The sequence below is a fragment of the Clupea harengus genome, chromosome 25, assembly GCF_900700415.2.
Source record: "Clupea harengus chromosome 25, Ch_v2.0.2, whole genome shotgun sequence".
Taxonomy (NCBI): domain Eukaryota; kingdom Metazoa; phylum Chordata; class Actinopteri; order Clupeiformes; family Clupeidae; genus Clupea; species Clupea harengus.
Genome location: NC_045176.1, coordinates 2,718,189 through 2,727,764, shown reverse-complemented (window position 1 = coordinate 2,727,764; position 9,576 = coordinate 2,718,189). Strand labels below are relative to the sequence as shown.

The window sequence follows — 9,576 nt, the reverse complement described above, 5'->3', positions numbered from 1 at the left end:
TCTGTTTTTACCATCTTCTCTTCATCAGTGAACACAGAAATAAACAAAAAAGCAATGCAACGCCTCAATGTCCACAATAGATATGGATCCATTTTATTTCCCACAATACAGCAATAGTGGAGAGTTTTCTGCAAACATACATTCAGTTATTAAAGAAAAAAAAGGAAAGAAAGAACAGCACAAGAGATTTGATCCATACTGCACATCCATACTGAATATCCATACTGAATGTCAATATCCATTCAGTCATAACTGAGGTTCAGATTTCTGTGTGTGTGTGTGTGTGATCTAGATTTATCATCTGCATCAGCACTTTACTGACTTGATTTCCTTCACCTGAGCTTGATAGTGGCTGATAAAGGCGGTGGATCCACACACACACACACACACATACATACATACATACATAAACACAGACACACAAACATATAGATACATACAGACACACCAAAAGTCTGTTCTTGTTAATAATCCACGGCTCCTGCCGAAGGCTAAGCAAACAGAAGCACCAGTACCAGACATACAGACAGAGTGCTCATCGTCGCCGCCCTGGTGTTAGGCCCGAGTTCAGCCCCTGACGCCACTGCTGTCCTGCTCAGGTTTCGGGGCTGTGGCATGCTGGGAAATAGAGTCTTTAGGTCCTGAGAGGCCCAGAGTGCAGCCCTGGAGAAGACTGGGTCTGCTGTGGCCTGCAGGTCAAACACACAGGCCTGGAAGTAGAAGTCCTCCTCGGGCGGCAGCAGCAGGCTGCACTCCACCCTGGCCCGCTCCGCACTGTAGCCCCGCTCTGGGGTGGGCCACTGGGGCAGTAGGGGCAGTAGAGTGTTGGGGGTGACCCCACTCCAGGCGTACTCTTGCAGCAGCTCGCTGCGGGGGCACCCGTGCAGGCAGAGCTGCAGCCCCCCGGCCTCCCCCTCCTCCCCCTGCCCCAGTGTAGCCTCAGGGAGGCGGGCGGAGAACGCCAACGCCTGCCCCGTCTGGCGCACCAGAATGGTGACCCCGGCATGGGTGGCCCGCAGCTGGACCACGTGGACTGTCGTCGGGGGGAGTCGCCGTGCCGACGCGCAGGGTGTTGCCGTCTGCGCTGGAGCAGCTGCCGTCGGTGAAGGCTGCGTCTGCGGAGGCCTGGTACACCTTCTGCTCCGTGCAGCCGCTGAAAGCCTTAAAGATCACCGTGATCTGGAGGACAGAGGTGGAGGAGACGAGACACAACATCAGGACAATTTCTACACAGGATCCTGGCAGAATGGATTAACAGATACAGTAAACCTAAAGGGTATCATCAGAACTCATCACTTGCAAATGGTTCTTCAAATAGAAATAGTCCTAACTAAAAAAACGTTTCCTAATTGTGAAGATGAGCTGCAGCTGTGTTTGTGAACTGCCATTCAGGATAACCTGAATAACACAGACCATGTCTACGTACAGCATCACAGATGTAGGAAAAGTCCAAACTTTAGCAGATATTTAAGAAACGACTCTAACCTGTTTTGGACACCAACCACAAGAAGTAGCACAGCAGAAAGAGAGCTCTGCCTTCAACACAATCATTCCGGCTCTGCTTCAGGACAAGCTCTCCCAGCTGAGCGTGCCTGACTCCACCTGCAGGTGGATCACAGACTTCCTGTCTGACAGGAGGCAACGCGTGAGGCTGGGGAAGCATGTCTCTGACTCCAGGACTATAAGCACCGGTTCCCCTCAGGGCTGCGTTCTTTCCCCTCTACTCTTCTCCCTGTATACCAACAGCTGCACCTCCAGTCACCAGTCCGTCAAACTCCTTAAGTTCGCGGACGACACCACCCTCATTTCAGGGGGGGATGAGTCCGCTTACAGGTGGGAGATTGACCATCTGGTAACCTGGTGTGGGCAGAACAACCTGGAGCTAAATGCTCTGAAGACAGTGGAGATGGGCGTAGACTTCAGAAGAAACCCAGCCCCACCCACCCCCATCACCCTGAGTGACTCCCCAGTTGACACTGCAGAGTCCTTCCGCTTCCTGGGCACCATCATCTCCCAGGACCTCAAGTGGGAGCTGAACATCAGCTCCCTCACCAAAAGAGCTCAACAGAGGATGTACTTTCTGCGGCAGCTGAAGAAGTTCAACCTGCCAAAGACAATGATGGTGCACTTCTACACCTGCATCATTGAGTCCATCCTCACCTCCTGCATCACCATCTGGTACGCTGCTGCCACTGCCAATGACAAAGGCAGACTGCAGCGTATCATCCATTCTGCCGAGAAGGTGATTGGCTGCAATCTGCCATCTCTACAGGACCTGTTCGCCTCTCTGACCCTGAGGCGGGCAGGTAAGATTGTGGCCGATCCCTTCCACCCGGGTCACAAACTCTTCGAGGTCCTTCGGGTCCATCAGGACCAAAACCTCACGCCACAAAACCAGCTTCTTCCCGGCTGCCGTTGGCCTTATTAACAAGGCCCGGGACCCCCACCTGACGTGGACACTTATTCCGCCCCCACACCTCAAGCCTGTGTTATGTTAACACACACTACTACATTGCACACTGCACATTGCACATCCACTTTTGCACTCCTGTCCTGCTTTTTGTATTGTAGTACTTATTGTGTTTGTGTAGTACTTATTGTGTTTGTATGTTTTATGTTCACTGTATGCACCTATACACCATTCCAGGTAGGTGTAAACCTACTTGGCAATAAATACTATTCTGATTCTGATTCTGATTGCCAATCAACACGCCTACCATCAGGCTATGAACGCTGAAGACCAGATTGGCCACTGAGAGCTTCGGTGTGTGAGCAGGGAGTGTTGTGTATATTTGTGAAGTTGGCACGTGTTTATGTGTAAGTGTGTGTGTGTGTGTGTGTGTGTGTGTGTGTGTGTGTGTGTGTGTGTGTGTGTGTGTATGTGTGTATGTGTGGTGTGTGTGTGTGTGTGTGTGTGTGTGTGTGTGTGTGTGTATGTGTGTATGTGTGGTGTGTGTGTGTGTGTGTGTGTGTGTGTGTGAGTGTGATATGAGAGGAGAACAGTAACACAATGATCATTTTATCATTCACTCCTCTAACACCCATCCCCTGAGTCATTCATCCATTCATTCTGACAATTTGTCTGTCATTTACTCAGTTTATTAATCTTCTGTAAAGTCAGACACCATTTCAGCCAATGATCCTCCATCTCAGAGACAAGGCATAGGCACACAGTATTCCACATTCACCACACACACCAGCATCTCTCACTGATGACATGACCCTCACTAAAGAGATGTGATTCCACTAAATGTCCACCAGGTGGAGATAAGTTACTGTTGACTATGAAACAGAGAAATATCAATTTAAACTCACAGGTGACAATTTGCCATTACTTGGTAACTCTAATCGTTTGTTTGGTTTGAAATCCCATTAAGATGGGCAGAATAACGGTGACAGGTCAGGTGTTGTTACCTTGGTGATGGCGGTGTGGCCCATGCCTGAGGGCACAGGTGTGTTGGTCACCTGGACTGTCAGGTACAGATTATCCACCAGAGGCCACGCTCGCTGGAGCAGTTCAGCTGGCCCAGCAGCTCCTTGATGCGGTACAGGGCCGAGTGAAAGAGCAGGTTTCCACGGCAACTGCGAGCCGTGCGCTTGGTGCAGTCCGAGTAGCCGCGCAGAGCCTCGCAGGCGTCTAGTTGTGGGGGTGGGGGGGCCTCCGGGTGGGAAAATGCGCCTGGGATTGCAGGGAATGGGGCGCCTGGGACTGCAGGAACTGGGGTGTCTGGGATTGCAGGGACTGGGGTGCCGGGGGTGCCTCCAAGTACAAACATAGACCAAGGGCAAATGTTTGCCAGTGTGTGTTTTATGTTTGTTATCCGTACCTGTATGCAGTGTTTAAATGTGTGTTTTACCATGTCATTCTTCATACAACTTCCGTTATTCCCGTTGCTGTTTTAGAGTCCGCACACATTGTCTCTTCTGTTAAAATAACCACACAATTTCAATGTCTTGTCTCGGAACTGTTCCGTTTATTTAGTTTAAAATCTTACATCAATGTCATATTTCATAGCGTTCCTCTTACTGGTGTTCAGTGTGTCGTCTAGTGTTTGTTTGTTCGTTTAGAGAATGTCCGGCGCCTAACCATGGATTTTAAAAAGACATTATGACTTCCGGATTACCCGGAAGTGAACCTGCTTTGTTATTAATTGTTTTTAGGCTGTTAACTAGTGATGAAGTGTTAAAAGCCTGTGTGGTCGCCTAAGAACAGCACATTTCCTTCAGTATTTGTAAGTAAGTAGCCTCATTTCATAGCAAAGCCATATGCAAAATAAGCATTTGAACAGTTGTGTGTAAAAAAGAGGATTTAGTTCTTCTTCTTCAGCAAAGAGTGAATACTGTCAAGGAGGGGAGGAGAGTGGGAGGTGCCTCATGTGTCAAGGAGGGGAGGAGAGTGGGAAGTGTCTCATGTGGAGAAGCTGGGCTGGACACCTGGGGACTGTTCCAAGAACACCGTTTAGTGACAAACCTGGATAAGTTCACTCAGAGTAGTAGAGTGCAGTGACACACCTGGATACATTCACTCAGAGTAAGTGGCTAACCTCCAAGTATTAAAGCCCTATGGCTTCATTCTCTTAGCAAAACAAAGCCATGGGGCTCTTCCATTAGGAGGTGTACCACTTTCTCTGCCAGGTTTGTCACTGAACCACGTTCTTGGAACACCCCCTCTTGCTGATCAAGGTTGTAGGTTTGCCACTGCACCTGGTGCTGGACTGTTCAGATAAAGAGTCTGGTCCACACACTGACATTATTGGCACACCACGGCAGTAGTCATCATGTGTGTGCATACTGCAGCAGTGGCTTCATTCTCCAGTGGTGGTGTCAGGTCTTCCTCACTCTGGCATAAAGGCCTGAGGCCGGCTGATGGGGCCCGGAGCTGAAGCTGTCTGCTGATGGGGATGCTGCATGGAGGAGACGATAGAGACAGCAGTAGACTCAGCTGAAGCTGTCTGCACACACAGACATACAGACACACAGACATACATCAACACTGGGTGTGATAGGGTATTACCAACACAGCACATTATAACTTGCTTTCAAGCATATTTACTGCATTAATGGGGGTCCTTTTAAAGCAACACTATGTAACAATTCTACCTTAAAATAACAGCTTGAAAAAAATTGTGCCGCTACAATTACTTTTAATATGGAGAATGGCCTCTCCGCCATTGCCATCGGGGGTCTGTAGGGAAATTACTGCTGTCTGTAAGATTTCCTTTTTGTCTGCGCATGCGCGACTAGGATCAGGTAGCGATTTCGATTCAGAGCTAGCCATCTTTCTGCTGGATTAGTAAATCGTTTATTTGCTGTCCTGCTTTTTCTTGTCTTGCACTGGCTTGATGTTTGACTGTGTTAGCAAAGTTATTGACTCGCTAGTTCAGCGTTTCTCAAAGTGTGGGGCGCGCAGAAACGTGACAGGTGGGGCTCGATGAACGGGAGATTTTTTTTTTTTACCCCTCATCTATGGCAATGCTTTCCTTTATAGACAATAGATTTTGATTGACGTTGGCGTATTAATTGCAGCGGGACAATTAAAAAAAAAACTTAGTTTAGTTTAGTTAGGGCTGTGTACTGTTCTCGCTCGTCCAGTGTGTTGACAGTCAGTTCAACAGTCAGCCAAACTTGATTTCACGAGCCAGGTAGCGAGCGTCTTGCTCCTTTATTGATGTCAGGCGAAAACTTAAGAGTGAAACAATAATACACAAGAAACAGAAAATACTTAGAAGGTATCTTAACTAAACACAGCAAGTTACTATAAGATTCATTACATTAAGAATCAGAACAACAACAGATTAGAGCACAGCTGGCTAATAAATGCTAACGTTAGCCACCAACGGAGTTATGAATGAATGGTGTGCTAACGGTCACATATCTAAATGAATAATAATTAAATTTTACTATTCAACGAACTAACACAGTTCATAGAATTTAAACAAAGGTCACTTAAATATATTTATCACAGTGTGAGACAGCGAAAAAACTTGTTTTCGAAGGTGCGAGGAAAAGCATAATTTAATAGAGGCTTACTAGATATGTGCGTTACTAACTGTCACAGTTGTTCCCTATCTCACGAGACGAGTATGATGTCAAAGTAAAAGTCTGTCAACAGAAAGAAATACAATACTGTGTGCGTGCAGGGTTGGATTACCGAACGGGCCTACCGGGCCCACCGGGTCCATTAGCTCAGGGGGGCCCTAAACCAGAGCCTCTGCGTGAAGTCGCTGTTATTAACTTTGCTTGCTGTCAATTGTTTTTAGACTTTGTATTTGTTAATATCAGAGGTGGCTTAAATGTATCTCTTATTTGTGGTTGGAAGCAGTGTATTTTGTTACACGTCCTGACCCATGGTTTCATAATCCGTCCATGTGTGCATGTCCATAACAACAATACACTGAAACATGAAATCACTCCAAGCAATATACATTTGCTGACCTAAATAAGATGCTATTTGTTATTACTTGAGGTTATTTCAATAATTGACTATTTTAAGCTTGGCCTACCATTTTATGGGAGCGATGAGGGACAGGTGGGGCTTGAAAAGGCCCCCTTGTTCAAAGTGGGGAATGACAGAAAAAGTTTGAGAACCACTGCGCTTGTTTGTCATAAACAAGGAAAGCAAATTTCAACAGATTAGCCGCTAGGGGGAGCTCCAAGCCAAAAACTATGTACAAAGTGCTGCTTTAACCTCAGCATTGTGGTTCTCATCAGCTGATGTAGGCTGCAGAGTGCTGTAAACTGAGGTGACCAATGGCCCAGGGGCTGGAGTACTACCCTGTAGTTCACACATTAGTAAGACAACACATACATCTTATTAGCATTGTGTTGCTAGATGTATGTTGCTAGATGTCTATTGGTTTAAGTCTTTCTGTCTAACTTGTTTTATTTGAATGTGTAGGCTACCTGTAATTTAATATTAGCCTAGATATTCAAGGCGACATTTGCATATGAACTGAGCTGAGACTGTCATCAAAACTTGTGTCGTTTGTATAGACAAAGTATTGTGTTTTAGCATGAACCAGCATATGGTTTGAAGTAACTGGGTGCAATAAACCCAGCAGTTTAGAGTGCCCTCTTCAGCTGTTCTGCTTTGGGAAAGCAACCGTCTTGAGATGGCAGGTCGGATGATTGGCCATTCTGTCAAATATCATAGTTCAAGTAGGTTCAATCACGTACGACAAGGGGTTTAACAAGCTAAACGCATTATATTTCCACTTGGCTACCAGACGCCATTAAAAAACGGATTCCCCTCTGTGTAATCAGTTGTATTCAGATGTCTGTTATGGTGTAGTTGTCCACATAAATGGACACCGCATAGATACCGTTATATTTAATCATACCCTCAAATTTATGTTTCTGTGATTGGCTGAAATTGTAAGTGGCATCTGATAGGCTGCAGAGAATGTTTTTTTTTTCAAAAGAATGCATTTGTGAATCAAGCCGCGTCAGGAAAGTTTAAAATATCCACAAATAAATGCATGTTTGTAAATGCACTTTCGTTAGACTAAATAATTATAAGAACATTTGTGAATCGCATGACATTTATATATAAGTCAGGAAATACATTTGTGAATCGTGTTTTTCAAACTATTCTAACGCCACAGTATTGTGTGTAAATTATCCATCAATCAAAGTCCTAACCTCTGTCTTCCAATCATACGTTGCTCCTTCTCCATTGTTGCTGGGGCCTCTTGGTGCACTCAGGGTTTTGTCTTCACTGGATGCCTCCAGGGGGATCTACAGGTGCAAGGAGAGAGAGTGTGAGGAAGGGGCTGTTATATTTGATTATTGATTATTTCCCTGTGTTGCTACGTATAGCATAAACAAACTGACAAAGTAAGCTGGGCAAACAGTGATCCCCACTGGCCAAATTTAAAATGACATGAGGAGCACATCATTGGCATGAACCCACATTAATGGATTTCAATAGGTGTAATCTTTTTTGTAATTGCTCAACAGACCTGTCAACCAGGTTTTGAGGTGCTGCCTGGCCATTTTGAATCAATCGAAAAGATGATTGACAGTAGGTCTGAGAAATTACAGTTTGATCACTATCACAACATTCTGTAGGTCTCTGTAAGAGCTCCAGTTATGCCAGGTTATTCGTTGCATTTAAACGATAGAGAAAACAACGATAAAGATGTCCTTGCTTTCAGCAAACATCAATGTGGTTGACAGGATCCTTGCATCCTAACTTTCACAAACACCTGACTGAACTCTGTACCAAAGAACCAGGTTTAGTACACAAGGTCTTCTGATGTGCTGCTGCTGACGTGTTGCAACTGGCTTTTTAGCTACAGTTAACTAACATTAGTTTATGGTTATGAGCAGATGGGAAAGAATCTGGTTACCATGACTTCAGCGTATTCTGTTTGTGTTAGGCCTACACCTGTAAGTACATGGGAACCATCATCAGTTCTCTTTCAAAGCTGTGGTGAAAGTCATGTGATGTAAATATAAGACTCTCTGGACCTGCTGTCAATCGTCTCCTTATAAGTAGGGCAATACCAGCACAGACAGGAACAACGACCAGGTTAAACCAAATCCTCTTTCCAGGGGGAGTCACTCTCTGATCTGTGAATGCAAAGAATTTCAAGCAGCTTTATCAGACACGGACAAAGAGCCACACGCAGTCCCTGCCCAGTCTGAGTTGAGACTTCCTTTCTGTTCACAGACTCTAACACGACTGAAGATATTCACTGTTTCATGTGGCTAGTGGCAGAAGTACCATGACCATATTCTCTTTAAAGGCATGCATTCACTTGTGAAGAACACCATATGTAATCATTGACAATAATGTAATACAGTGGATGAGGGTGGTGTGAGGGCATATTAGAGTGCAAGTGGCTGATGGTGCATTCATCTCTTTCTTACCTGAACACAACCGACACGACTGATTGATCTCCTTGGTATAATTTCTCCAGCTGACTGGGTTGCTATGGTTACATATAATTCTACCACCTCTGACAGAGAGGGTGAGGGTGGAGTTAGTGGAATGTTCTTCCTCTGGAGAGCAGGTGCTGCAGTCACAGGTGGAGGTCAGAGAGAGGTCACGACCCCTACAGGTCACCGCCACATTACAGGAGTCACAGCTGGACATGTTAGAGACACCGGACAGGACAGGAGACTCCACTGGATCTGAAACACACACACACACACAGAAATAAAAGTCAAAAGACACATTTTGCATCTTATGATAGAGATGGAGACCACTACTTGAAACTTACTTGAGGAACCAAATGTCACACTCATTATTATAACTATATGAAACTATTTAAAATGAATTACAGCATCAGTTACCCTCACCCAGAACAGAGAGCCTGTATTCAACCTCAACCTCAGTTTCTACAGTATTGATCTTTCCTCGGTAGAGTCCACTGTCATTCTTCTGCAGGTTCTTCAGCTCCAGAGAGAAGGACTCATTATTAAACTCCACTCTGTCTTTATGGGTAAAAACTTTAAAGGTGTCTCTCAGAGGTGAATATTTCATTATTATTTTTTGACCACACTCCCACTGTATGAGATCTACCCTCTTCCTCTCCAGCTGCTGGTGTCCCTGGAACTCCAGAGTGACAG

General features: G+C 45.5%; 1 pseudogene; it reads right to left on the bottom strand.

Moving 5' to 3' along the window:
* Positions 1 to 491: 491 nt before the first annotated feature.
* LOC116219478 lies at positions 492 to 3,776 on the bottom strand (annotated as a pseudogene).
* Between the last annotated feature and the right edge of the window lie 5,800 nt (positions 3,777 to 9,576).